The sequence below is a fragment of the Vanacampus margaritifer genome, chromosome 7 (assembly GCF_051991255.1).
Source record: "Vanacampus margaritifer isolate UIUO_Vmar chromosome 7, RoL_Vmar_1.0, whole genome shotgun sequence".
Taxonomy (NCBI): Eukaryota; Metazoa; Chordata; class Actinopteri; order Syngnathiformes; family Syngnathidae; genus Vanacampus; species Vanacampus margaritifer.
In genome coordinates, this window is record NC_135438.1 from 1,771,256 (window position 1) to 1,785,454 (window position 14,199).

The 14,199-nt window shown below is 42.6% G+C and overlaps 1 protein-coding gene across 1 annotated transcript in view; it reads right to left on the reverse strand.

Moving 5' to 3' along the window:
* The window catches only part of mgat3b (beta-1,4-mannosyl-glycoprotein 4-beta-N-acetylglucosaminyltransferase b), a 34,248-nt gene extending 20,895 nt beyond the window's left edge, over positions 1-13,353 (reverse strand). The window contains exons 1-3 of the mRNA XM_077571552.1: positions 13,223-13,353; positions 13,070-13,140; positions 8,765-9,269 (exon numbers count right to left, since the gene is read on the reverse strand). The gene's annotated coding sequence lies outside the window, so the exon portion shown is untranslated. The remainder of the gene's footprint in view (positions 1-8,764; positions 9,270-13,069; positions 13,141-13,222) is intronic.
* Between the last annotated feature and the right edge of the window lie 846 nt (positions 13,354-14,199).

Here is a 14,199-nt window from a genome sequence, read left to right on the forward strand (position 1 = left end):
ACGGTAGGTTTGAATCAAGACAGCGAACCATTTAAACCTCTGCCAAGGCCAAACAATCGTCTATCCAGGGCACATCCAGACTGACATCATTCACACTCACATCGACACTTAAGGACAATTTAGTCGGAAATGAAGCTAACGTTAAATTTCTTGGAATGTGGAAAGAAGCCGGAATACCTCCAGAAAATTGATGGTTCGAACCCGGATCCCCTGAAGTGTGGGGCACGTGTTAACCGCCGCAGTGCTGCCGGCCAAACAATCAATGGCACCAAATTGTAAACGTTCACAGACTGAAAGTGTGGCCGGCGATCAATAAACGATCCCAACAATGAGCACGATCAAAAAGCGCAGCCAAAAGTATCAGTACTGTTAACTCGTATTGATTAGCTTAGCATGGCTGGAGGCGAGTGGACCAATTGACCCTAAAATGGCCGCTTCAATCAAAATGGCAGGCATCCAGGGCACGGCTTCATTTTTGTGGGTCTACTCGGAAGTCTTACAAATGTCACGTTGCTCAGTAAAGCTGTCTCTCAATTTGAATAAAAATAATAAAAATAATAAAAATGGAGGGTGCTTCACCAAAACGCCAAATGACTTTTTCTTTTACGATGACAATCGGTCAAATAGTGGTTGACATTTGGTAGCAATTCGGCAACCACAGGAAATGGCTGCTGCAAACAAAATGGCTGACTTCCTCTTTCTTTTCTGATAAGATTCGCACACTTTTTTTTTTTGTGGTCATCATTGACGTGTCGGCACAAATTTGTGTCGCGAAACTGGCTTCGGGGGCGGAATCGTGCAATTTGGCGGCGATGCAGACAAAAATCGGGTTTGGATCTTTGAGTTCCGTCTATGAGTCGTCAAGCTTTGATGCCTACACGCAATGACTAAAAGTGAAATATTGAGTTTGGTTGAAATTGGACAAAATCTAGTTTTGTGGGCTGAATTTATAATTGAAGAACACCCGGAGGTAGCTAAAATTGCCCCCAAAATGGCTGCTTCCAACCAAAGTGGCAAAACTTCCGATGTCTTTTCAAGCATTACTTTTTTTGTGGGTCTACTCACAAAAGACATGCCAGCCACATTTCACACAGCGAGGGGGAAACCACCTTCGGGGCTGAATTTTCCACCCCCCCCCCCCAAAAAAAAGAAAATATCCAGGGGCTCGCTTACTGAGCCAAACGCGCTTTTTCACGCACGCGCACATATTTTAATGAGTCGCTCTCCTGGAATTGATGGTGAGTTCAAACGAGAATCAGCGAGCATTTTTAAGGCTTCCCTGCAGGCTGCAGGCTGGTGGGTGGGCAAGACGAGTGCAGGAAATAATACAAACAAGTGGGAGGGACTTCATAAATAGACGCGGCGCGCGCACACACAAACACGCACGCCGACACTTGGATGAAAATGTGGAGGTGAAACGCAGCATACGCTCATTGTGGGGCTTTCCCGGGCAAAATGAGGTGAAGCGGCGCTTTTGTGGCTACTTGAGTAGTGTGTACGTGAAAGTGTGTGTGTGTGTGTGTGTGTGTGTGTGTGTGTGTGTGTGTGTATACTGGCCCACTCTGCCAGATGAGAATCTCTACTGCCGGATAATCGCGATAAAAATGTCCTCTCGTTCCCTCGCTGCCTCTCTTCGTCCATCCATGCATAAAATCTTCCTTCGCGACCCGTCGTCCACTTCCTGCCATCCGGTTTCAACTTCCTGCCAAACCATTTGTTTGACCTCAAAAACTGCACCCAATGACCTTCCTCCTCCTCCTCCGTCTTCAACATCATTCTGGCAAGCATAAGAGGGAAAAAGTGCTGACGCTTTCTCTTTCGAACAAGCTAGCAGTTAGCCATTAGCCGTGGCTGCGAATTAAAATGGCAACGTCCCCACATCTCATGCGCGGCTAATACAAGCTGGATGAGGCGGGAACGAGTGTGTGTGCGCGCGTGCGCGAGCATCATTTGCTATTTTTCACTCCGAAACGGAGCTGCGGGCTCACGGGAGGCGAGCAAACTAATCGTGTTTGATTAATTGTGTGTGCGTGTAGGTGACCTTCAAGTTCACAACGACTGCACATTTAATGGCGGGAAACTGCACAAACGGATGAAAACAGACATTTTTCACACACACCTGCGCACGCCAATTTTTAGCTGGGATTTTTTATTTATTTATCAGATTCATCACACGCTAGGATTCTGATTAATCACAATTAATTGCTTAATTAAAAAGGCATTTTGTGCCTGCCAAATTTAAAGAGCACCTCTTATGTTATTTCTTTTTTCCACATTTAATGTTATGAGGACGTCTTCAAAAAAAAAAAAATGTATCCACACACATCCTCCTCTTTTTCTAAATCGGTAAATTACTTGCATAATTGAAAATGGGAAAAAAAATGACCCCAATATTTTGACATGAAGAAATATTCTGAAAGTCATACGCAAACATTTATTAATTATGTTTATTGCTCAAACACAACCTGCGCTACCTTTAACGCAGCCATCCGCTGTCAGCTAAAGGATCATCTGCGGTCAAAATTAATAGTGTGATTAATATGCGTTAAGACACGATTAATGCCATCATTTTTTTGTGATTAGTTAACACTTTAACTTTAACAGCACTAGTGGGGTTTACATGTAAAATTTTGCGTAACAATAAAAAAAATTGGAAAAAAATCCAGATTGATTTTGAACGCCAAAAACTCCAAAACCTGCCAAATATTGAAGTTATATTGCCATAATTCATACGATGACAACGGAAACAAGACATCATGGTGTGTCCTAATGAGGACAGTGCATGATATGCTTTTTTTTTTGCTGCAACGGCTCTCGAACCTCAGCAAGTAGAACATAAATCTCATAATGCCAAAGAATAAAAATAGCCAGCGTCAAGACGGACATCTGAATTCAGCAATAAGGAAGAAAATCGTCATAGAAAGCAAGAGACGCTACCAAGTAGTCCAGAAAGTCTAGAATGTTGTGACGCTGGCTGCCAAATTTTTCTGAAGTTCACAAAAGGAAAACAAATAGAGTGAGTCAAAGAAAGTAACACAAAAAAAATCAAGTCAATGTCATGACAGTGCATGATACGCTGCTTGCAGTGGATACACAGCAGAGGTCAAAGGTGAACAATAAAGTCAGCCTGACTGCCCTTGCTTCACATCAAGTTTTTTTCCTCTCGTAGTCATGGAAACGAGCTTTGGCAAAAGAGCACAGAAATGAAAGAAATTGTCACAGTCAAGAGAGTGCATGATATGCTGCTTGCCGCGACACCAATCGGAAGTCAAGAAGAAAGCGAAGAAATGCCATTGAAGAAGTTTTCAAAGTGAAAACATTGAAACATTTGAGAACAGTCACAGGAACTCAAGTCCATGTCAAGAAAGTGCATGACATGCTGTCATTTGAACATTTGTAGAAATCTGCGGTTGACGACACAAATGAGTCAAGATGGATGATTTTGCATCCGAATTGTTGTCGTCGTCATCGGAATAAGCTTCTTTTGTGAGAAAAGTGCATGAGACGCTGCTGGACGCGAGCCCTCTGAGGAAGAAGCAAGAAAATAGCCATAGAAAGTCAGGTAGCCTACAAAAAAAAATTAAAAAAAATAACAGCTCTCTGAACTAAAACAAACAAATACATAAAAAACCGCCACAGAAATTCATTAAGTTTAAAAATATATATCATGGAACGTCAAAAACATTCACAGAAACCAATAAAAGCTCATGGTTAGGACAGTGCATGATATGCTGTTGTACAAAATGTGGACAAATCTGCAGTTGAAGTTGAAAATGAAAGTCAAGTTAAATACTCGTACTTTTTTTTTTAACTCAGCAAACAGGAAGTCATCAAACACCAAAATTTGCGCAAAAGGTACGACCAAAGTTGCTACATTCCTATTTGTGTCGTTACTCTTCAAAAGTGGCAACCGTGCATGGTATGCTGTTGTGCCTTTAAAAAAAAAGAAGAAGAAGAAAAAAAAAAAAAAGGTATGCTGTTGTGCCTGCACTGCCACACAAACATGGCCGCCGCGTACATCCAGAATGGGATTGGATCTGTTTGCAAGCCAGCAACACTAGGAATGCCTCACATTCTGACCCTGGCATTTTCCGGCGACTGTAAAGCGACACTACGAGCAAGGAGAGGTGGGGTGGTGGGGGGGGGGGGTTATTTTGTATTTTCAGGGGATGGGGGGGGGGGCAGCAACGGGTGAGCGAGGCCATGGCGGAGATGTCGTCAAGGAGAGAGCTTTTCTACTTTGGCCCCGGTTGGCGGTGAAACTGGGGCGAGCTGTCTGACAGTAGGCAGTATTGAGTGAGGGGGTGGGGGCGGCTCGTGCTGACGGGGGGGGGGGTGGGGGTGGCGGATTTAGAAAAGTGGAGCTCGGGGAAGGGGCGGGGGGAGGAAGAGGAGGTGAGGAAGAAGGCGGGTTGAAGGAGCAGGCCAGTGATGGTGGAAGGGAAAAAGGTCGGAACGCGTCCTTTCCGACGACATGTCGTGTGACCTTGACAAAGGGCAGCAATCTGCCTTAGCCCCCCTTTTCGCACCACTTTTAAGGTAGACGGGTATGACAATGTGCCGTTTTGAAGGAGGGGGTGGGCATGTCCAGTGAGAGCATTGAGAATGTGTTTGTGGAAATGATTGACCAAAAAGCAAACAAGCAAACAAAAAGGAACAAGCTGCCTAAACGGGCTGCAAATGGAATTAAGACAGGAGATGAACCAAAGCTAAAAGTTTGGTGCAATAGCATTTCGAAGAAAAGAAATAAGGACATTTCAGGCTTTTTTTGGGGTCTCTGTTTGGGATTAAACAGGCATCGTTTTCTGATATAGAGAGTTTTTCACCATCTCCATTTCCGAAACGTCATCGTCTTTCAGACTAGCAACCAAAACAAAAATAATCATTAGCCGTTATATTTTTAATAGTGTAGCAGCTAGGTAGCTGGCTAAACAGGCTGCCACAGGAATCAAAACAGGAAGTACACCAGAATGTGCCAGACCAAACCTCGACTCCAAAATGCCACTTTTATATAAATGAGCAGCCAAATTGATGCTCTTTATATCAGCTTTAAAAACAAACATATAAAACAACTGTTTTACATAAACAAAGTTGTCACAATGAAAACAGTTGGTCTTAAGCCAATTTTGACGAGCTAATCACCAGTATGAACACTTCCGGCACTTTCTATGGCTTGCTCGCCGCTTCGGGCCAAAATGTCAGGTTTCCTGTGTCTTTTCTGGCATGACTTCTTGAGACTTTTTTGTGGGTCTATTCATGATAGACACGCCTACCAAATTTCTTGTTGGCTTTGGGGGCTGAATTTTTTGAAAACTCTTAGGGACCAAAATTAACCCAAGATGGCTGCTGTTTCAATCCAAAATGGCAGACTTCATGTGGCCTTTCTGGCATGACTTCTTGAGACTTTTTTTTTGTGGGTCTACTCATAATAGACACGCCTACCAAATTTCATGTTGCCAAGTGTAACAGGCATTTTTCCTAAATTTCTTAAGGGCCAAGATTAACCCAAAATGACAATTTGAAACCAAAATTGCAGACTTCCTAATGTCTGTTTTTTTGTGGGTCTATTCATGACAGACGTGCCTACCAAATTTCTTGTTGGCTTTGGGGGCTGAATTTTTTGAAAACTCTTAGGGACCAAAATTAACCCAAGATGGCTGCTGTTTCAATCCAAAATGGCAGACTTCATGTGGCCTTTCTGGCATGACTTCTTGAGACTTTTTTTTGGTGGGTCTACTCATGATAGACACGCCTACCAAATTTCATGTTGCCAAGTGTAACAGGCATTTTTTCTAAATTTCTTAAGGACCAAGATTAACCCAAAATGACAATTTGAAACCAAAATTGCAGACTTCCTAATGTCTGTTTTTTTGTGGGTCTATTCATGACAGACGTGCCTATCAAATTTCTTGTTAGCTTTTGGGGCAGAATTTTTTTTAAACACTTAGGGACCAAAATTAACCCAAGATGGCTGCTGTTTTAATCCAAAATGGCAGACTTCCTGTGGCCTTTCTGGCATGACTTCTTGAGACTTTTTTTTTTGTGGGTCTACTCATGATAGACACGCCTACCAAATTTCATGTTGCCAAGTGTAACAGGCATTTTTTCTAAATTTCTTAAGGGCCAAGATTAACCCAAAATGACAATTTGAAACCAAAATTGCAGACTTCCTAATGTCTGTTTTTTTGTGGGTCTATTCATGACAGACGTGCCTACCAAATTTCTTGTTGGCTTTGGGGGCTGAATTTTTTGAAAACTCTTAGGGACCAAAATTAACCCAAGATGGCTGCTGTTTCAATCCAAAATGGCAGACTTCATGTGGCCTTTCTGGCATGACTTCTTGAGACTTTTTTTGTGGATCTACTTATGATAGACACGCCTACCAAATTTTGTGTTGCCAAATGAAACAGGCTCGAGGGGGCAGATTTTTTTTTCCTTTTTATTCTTAGGGGCCAGAATGAACCCAAAATGACTATTTCAAACCAAAATGTCAGCCTTCCTGTGTCTTTTTCAGACATGGCTTTTTGAGAACTTTCTAGTGGATGTACTGATGAAAGTTGGCAAATTTCATGTTGCTGAGTGACACAAGCTTTGGAGCCTGAAACTCTGCCAAGCCACATTTTTACTACCACTTCCCGTAGGGTGCTAGTCGAAGCGGACTTGTATCGCTCTTCCGGGACCTGAGCGTCTCAGGCGACTATCTAATTAAATCAGTCAATTATGCAGCTGGTTGCTTGTGGCAATAATACGTCCATTTAAGACAAATCTTATCAGCGCGGCTGCGACGACGACGACGACGACGACAACACCTCGTAAGCGTCTCTTCCTGTTTCCCCAAACCGTGACACACCAGAAACGCAACGACGAGGCCGACTTTCATGTGTTTGGACGCTCCAGCTGAGCACTCAGGGGTGAGCGAGAGGGCAAAACAACAGGAAGGACAAGTGGCAACACACTTGCACTAAATATGTATGCGTGTGTGTGTGTGTGTGTGTGTGTGCGGAAGTAAAATATGCACAAACACTGCTTGGGAAACTGTTCAAAAACACTAAAATTGGAAAGCAATGTCTTTTATTCTCTCCAGGAACAGTGTAAGCACAGCCAGCATCCTGGTGTGCGTGTGCGTGTGTGAGCGTGTGTGTAGCTGCCAGATCAGAGGTGTAACACAGCTTAATCGCCACGGCAACAGCGGCAAAAGCAGGATGTGATGTGAAGTGATTAGCCAGGTTAGCTTAGCACGGTTAGCTTAGCATCACCAAAATGATTGGTCTGCCTATTCTGCTCGACGTTTATTTGGGGTGTGATTCCACTATCTGCTAATAGTTGGTGGCACACTACTTTGCTTGAAATAGTGCGAATTAGAAAGAAGAATGAAAACAGGACATTGAGTATTTCAGCTCAGCCGAGTTTTTGCTGAAAATGATTTAAAGTCGAATCCTCTTCAATCCTGATTTTTACGCCTACAGAAAGCGATGACTGTACATTTGTTTTACAAGTACAAGTAAGATGCATATTTGTGAGATGATCATTTTCTTAGGTTGACAAAAAAAAAAAAGATTTGTTTGCTGTAAACATGTGACACTGTGCAATGTTATTGTTTTATACATTGCATACTGATGGAAATATATACTTATACTTAAGCATTGGTTCATTCACAAGATGTCTACATAATTACAGAACGTCGATACATGACTAATGAGTCTCTGTTTGACCGTTTAAGACCACTCGTAACAGTTAGCCAGCTAGCTTGTAGCCTGACGCCAGTGGTACGATTGTGTACGTTTGAGTTGAAAAGACAATGATTCTGAATCACATTTACTGGTTCCTGGTGAACTTGTACCCATGAGTATTGCCTTTAGCAGACAGAGGGCGCTCTCCTTCTCTCCTCTCCTGAAAAGTTGGAAGGCGTTCTCGTGCTTAAAAGCCCCGCCCCCAATGTTAAAACACTGCCAATAAGTTGAAACTGAATAAAAGAGAGTTGAAACTGAAAACCTGCGACACTCTGAAAAAAAAAAATGCTTACGGAAAATAGTGTTTTTTTTATGCCTGTATTTTATTTCCGCGGGAATTTTTCTAGTTTTTCAATACAACCTTTTACAATGCCGATACTTGTTTTAATGTCATTGCAGCTTTTTCCACAATGACAATCCCCCCCCCCCATAGCAAATCTTATTGTCAGTGTTGTGGCTCCATAAGGCTGTTTGAAAGCGCATTATGAATAAAGATGACTTGACTTGACTTAAAGATGAGTACTGTACTCTTAATGATGTTGGTTTGAAGAGAGAGAGAGAGAGAGAAAAAAGGTAACTGGTATCAATCGTCCCTTTGTATCTAAAATGTAGGCCTCAGATATGGAACATTTGTGAAAAATGTATTAATTTTCTTTGGATGTTCATTTTCCCCCCCGACAAAAACTGAAGATCAACTAACATCTTTCTGGAAATATATGTTTTCATATCTTCAGCAGCCATTGAGATACAAACTAGCGTGAAGTGGCACAGACCATGTACATTGAACGTATTGTGAAAAAAAAGCGTTTTCCATGGGAAAAACGGGTTGATTTTACAAAAAGAAAAAAAAAACGGGATTAGGTGAACCGCGAGTATGCGGGGTCCGCCGCATTGTATCAATGAAGACCTTAGAAATGACAGTAAAGAACGTCATCATATATGGAAAGGCAGAGCAGGCCATCTGTGCTTCTTGTTATTATCAACTTCATCCAGCATCGCGCACGCGCACACACGCACACACCGTCGCCTCTTACCCATCTGTGCTTGTGTCAGATGTCTTTCATGGGTCCACTGCGGATGAGAGCCCGGCTGCTCGTCCGACTCTCTCCCGTACGAGGCGCCGCATCCCCGGCTGGGAGGACCCTGCTGCGGCCGGGCAGGAGCGCTGCGAGTCCGGGGCTCGGATGGTCTCCAATCGACGGCGACGGCGGCGGCGGCGGCGGCGCTTGTAATCCTTTCGATCCTAATTCGTGACGATGGAGGGATGTGGAGGGGACGAATGAGGCGGGACGCGGTGACGGCGCCTTCGCGGGGGTGGCGACCGCCGATGTCCGCCGTCTTCTTGGCCCGATTTGAGAGCGCCTTTCCCGGCCTCCGCCTGCCCGCTTCCTCCGCGTTTTCTTTCCCCGCCAGGCAAAAACAATCCAAATCGTCCCCCTCGTCTTCTTCTTCAGTGGTAATTCACCATCTTCGCTGCAGGTTGGAAGGAGGGCGAGTGAAGGCAGCAGCAGCAGCAGCAGCCAGAGGAGAGCTCCGCCCCTTCCCCCGTCATGCAGCCGCGGACAAGGGTTGGAGGGGGGGGCAAGGAGGGGCAACCACAGGCAGAGGGGTGGGGGTGGGGGGGTGGAAATATGAGAGGGGGTTGGCGAATGAAAAGGAGGAGGAGGCGGTTTGGTAGTCAACGTCCATGTTATTTGTCGTGTGATCAGGGGCGTCGCACCAAAATCTGGGCCCCAAAGTAATCATTAGGAAGCCCCCCCCCCCCCCCCCCTCACTTTCAATGGGGGTGAGTGCTGACAGTTATAGTGAACAACATTACATTGTGTAATGTCATTGGTGGGAGGGATCCACAGGCACCCCCCACCCCCCACAGATCAACGCCCCTGCTTGTGATAATAGGAAAGACCCCCCTCAAAGACCCTCTCTCTTGCCCCCTCTAAGATGGATCGCAAGCGCACACCAGGAATCCAACACATGATGGGAATAGGAGTAGCCCAGTGCTATTTTTAGATTTTTTATTTTTTTTATACCTCCACTGGGGGGCTAACTTGGTGGCGTCTATGACCTAGAAGGTGGATCCACTGAAGTGAAGACCCCCAAAACACCCACACTTTGTTTTTGGGAGGGCGGGGGGGGCTATTGTTTTTGTTTTGGTGATGAAATAGAACTTAAAACAACATACGGTACCTAATAAAATGCAAAGCGCTTCGGCAAATGTCAGCAACATTAGTTTTTAACTAGACACAAAAATAGGATCGTTTGGAAAAAAAAAAAAGAGGCGATTTCAGGACGTTCCCATCTTTGATGATTAAAAAGTTGAAAAAGTCTTGGGCTCCCACAGTATTTATTTTTCTTCATTTTCTATTTCACAACTTTTTTCTTATTACAGTATTTTGGGATATTTTCCAGTAAGTATTTATTATGCTCTGGTTTTCGTAGATTCGCCCTCCTGATATTATTGTGCATTTTCCAATATTTTTCTTATTTTATCTCATTTCGTAAATTATTTTGTCATATTTTCATCTGATTTTTTTCTACTTTTGATTGAATCATATATATTTTTTTGGATTTGTGTATTTTTTTTAATCGAATGTTTTGTACTCTAATATTTGTGCATAATTTTCTATTTTGTCTTACTTGGTCTTAATCTTGAGCAATTTTGTGTTATACTGTATTTAATATTATCCTATTGTACATTGCATTAACTGACAAACTGCTCACAAAAATGTGCATGGAAGTCTCTATCATATTCAGTTGTGGACTGAAAGAAAAAAAGTACATTATAGTCACACACAAAAAAAACAAAAAAACGAATAAGCAGTTGGTAAAAAAATAAAAGTCTGACATTTTTCATGTGAACGCACAATCAAAACTCAAGCGACCATGATCACGTTTTAAAATAGAAATAAAAAACGATAAGACATCAAGAGGTTTAAAAACGTCCCGAAACTGGAGAGTGCATGCGTCTCCCAAGTCTTACCAAGCGTGTGACACATTGACCGGCCTTGCTAATATTTAGCAGACGCATGCACGGGACTTTGTCGCCATGACAACTTTATGGCCCAGCAATAATACAGCAAACAATTTTCACCACGGTACCTTTGACCTCTCGACAGCGCAAGCTACATGAGCTCAAATGCATTACGAGCGTCATTCCTTGTTGATTCTGTGGCTTAGGTTGTCGGCTCTTACAAATGTTTTCACAGAGTTGTTCTGGAATAATGAATGTGAGATCAACAAAACGCAAACGCAAACAAAGTTGCATGCGGGGAACAGGACGGGACAAGCGGTGGAGAAAATGGTTGAGCGCGTTCCAAAATTAGAGTGCCGGGAAAAAGCAACAGACTAAATCGGGGACGTCAACAATGTCCAAGCAGAAATGAGCTTAAAAAGAAATACAAAAAAACATATTTTGGAGAGGTTTAGGGAAAAGGAAGAGCTGGGTTTAAAAACAAGGTTTGGAATTAGTTGTGGCATGACGACATGCATTACTATAATATCGAGAGTTTTATAATATTGCTACACAATCCGTTCATGCTTACGGGAAAATGACGGTTTAAATGAGAGGTCGAAAACGTTCTTTAAAATATGTTCTGTGGTCCCAAACTAGTGTAAAAGCAGTATTGCGATGAATATTGTGTTTGCGGAATATGAATTAAGCAGCAAAAGCCAGCTGTTTTTAGCCATCTCAGGAGGCGGCCATTTTGCTAGTTGCTGTTTATTGAAAATGACATCACAGTGGCTCGGGTCGGGGGTCAGCATGCCAATGTCACGTGACCTCACCCAGAAAACGGCAACAACAGCCGCGATTGTCTTTTTCGGTCGCCATGTCGCAAAATGGCTGCCTCCTGAGATGGGGCGGAGTTTTGTGCTTTATTTATATTAAGCAGAATGTCATGTTTGGACAAGGGGCGGGGATTATGGAAACAACTATTTTAAAGACACATTTTGACTTGACTTTCAATTTACGGTTTGTTTATATTTTTTAGTAAAGCAACTACAATATTGATAAATTAGTAATCTGCTATGTGTAAGCATTACCTATGTTGTATTATTGTTGTTGTTGTATTATTTCCGTTTGCTCAGTTTTTTTTCTTTTTTGTATTTGTTAATGGCATTTTTCACAAGTTACTGTATTATATCATACTTTTATTTTTATGTATACTCTAAAATGTGTCGATTTGCCCTAGTTTTCCAATCCCAAATGAAGTGCGGCTAATGACATTTTTGGGGGGGAAGCGAAGTTCAATTTTCACACACCACACCTAATAGCGCCATCATTCAACTTGTCATCACCTTTTATGGTACGCTTTAGGTTTCATTTGTTTCCAACAATTCGACCCCCCCCCCCCCCGACAGTTTTGACTGTCACTCCAGCCTTTGTCAGAACTGTCACCGCTCGCCGCCGTGACGCGTCTAAAAACAGCCGAGTGGGTTGTGAAACATTCAAGCATCCAAAATCCCCAAAAGACTAAAACAGGATGCATTTTCGTTGACTAATCAATGAATGAAATTCATTTCTTTCAATTTACTTTCTAAGCATTTCACAAGTATTCAGCTTTCCCACGCAATTTCTGCACAAACTGCACTTTTACTAGCTATAATGTAACATTAATCCAACGGCTAGAATTTTCCAACAATATTAATCTGACCGCTAACTAATGCTGGCTAACTTGCTAGCATGGAGCCATAATAGCCACTTGATATACTGTATATTGTGTGTCAAGTTGTTTTTCGTCAGAAAATGTGAAATTGTTTTAGATCTGAAATGTTCAACATTATCTGCTGACAAAAAAATATACATAGGTAAAATAATTGCCCTGACTAAAGTTTTTGTTTTGACTAAAACTAGATGAATAAAATTCCGTTTTCTTGGACTAAAATGTCAGATTTATAGTCGACTAAAAATTGATTAAATAAAAACGGGATGAGGTTGACTGTTAAAAACAAGCGTGATTGAAAGTGGACTAGAGCAAAACAGACTAGATTTAAAAATGGCGGATAAAATTAGAGCAGTAAATAGTCTGGGGCTGCTTCACTCCTCAGGACCAGGACGACTTACTGTGACCGATGTAACCATGAATTGTGCTCTTCACAAAAGCACACACGTAAGGTTGGTGCTTCATAAGCCTCTAAAATCGAAATTGTCACATTGGCTGGGCTGTATGTAGCCCACGGTCCGCAGGTGTGTCCCCCCCCCCCCCACACACACACACACACACCGCTCCACTACAACCAAATGACAGCCTCTTGACAACACATCATCGTTACGCTACACTTCACACCTGCAGATGTTTGTACACACTTCACATACAGTAAAAAAAAAAAAAAAAACTTACCTCATCTTCGGGTAAACGCCTCGTCGTCCTCTTGACTTGTTGTCGCTCGCAGGTGATTCTAATCAGCTGTGCTGTTAAAAACAGGAAGGGGGTGGCTTGTGTGTGTGTGTGTGTGTGTGATTTGAAAAGCCAAGCCCCGTTGTTTAAACACACCTTAAAGGGAGCTTGCGAAAGGTGAACTTGTGGCCAAATGCATAAATTACACATATGCAGTGCGCCGTACGTGCACAGACGTCACGTGGGCTTGTCTTTGAGAGAAGTGCCGCACTTCGGTCGCGTCGTCCTGAAGTTGAAAAGTGGATGTGGGGGGGGGGGGGGGGCGAAAGATGCGATGACATGGTAAAGTGGAATAAATAAGTGGGAGTGATGCAAGCTGAACTTGGGCAAGCACAAATGGATGCAATGTTCAACGTCAAGACCTAAAAGCGGGCTGATACTTGGCACCAAAAAAAAAAAAAAAAACCCGTGCAGGTTAAAACAAGACTAGCATAAAAACAAAATCCTTCATACTTGTACATGTTAAAACAAGACTTCATTAAAACCCTATAACTCCAAACGTATCATATTAAATACAAGACATTTTGAGACCTCTATTTCATTTATATAATGACCCCCCCCCCCCCCACCCCCGCATTAAAACCCCGACGTATGTGATCTGACACCTGCATTGTACGGATAATCCACTAGAGGGTGAAGGAATTACCATGAATTGTAATCGTTTGCGTGTTCAAATAATTGCAAGATGAGATTCTGGTGGAGAGGGTCCTTGCAAGGTTGGTTTATTACAGAGATCTCTGGTCACACAGTTAGACATCACCCAAGCAGTGTCATCCAATGTGTGTGTCTTCTTTTGCCCACACAGCCTCTTTATTTCAAAACATGAGGAAACGCCTCCGTCATCCCGTGACGCACAGAATGAGTTTGCATTTTCCCAGTAAACTAGATCGTCCTTGAAATTTTGACAACCGGATTTCTAATGAACAGCAACTAGACTTCTTAGATAAACATAGAAACATTGTAACTTTCTCATTTCTGGGAAAACAGTACAAAAGATAGCAAGAATGTCAAAAAGCATTACTCACACAGGTTATATCAGGTCAACATAATTACACCTTCATCAACACATCTAT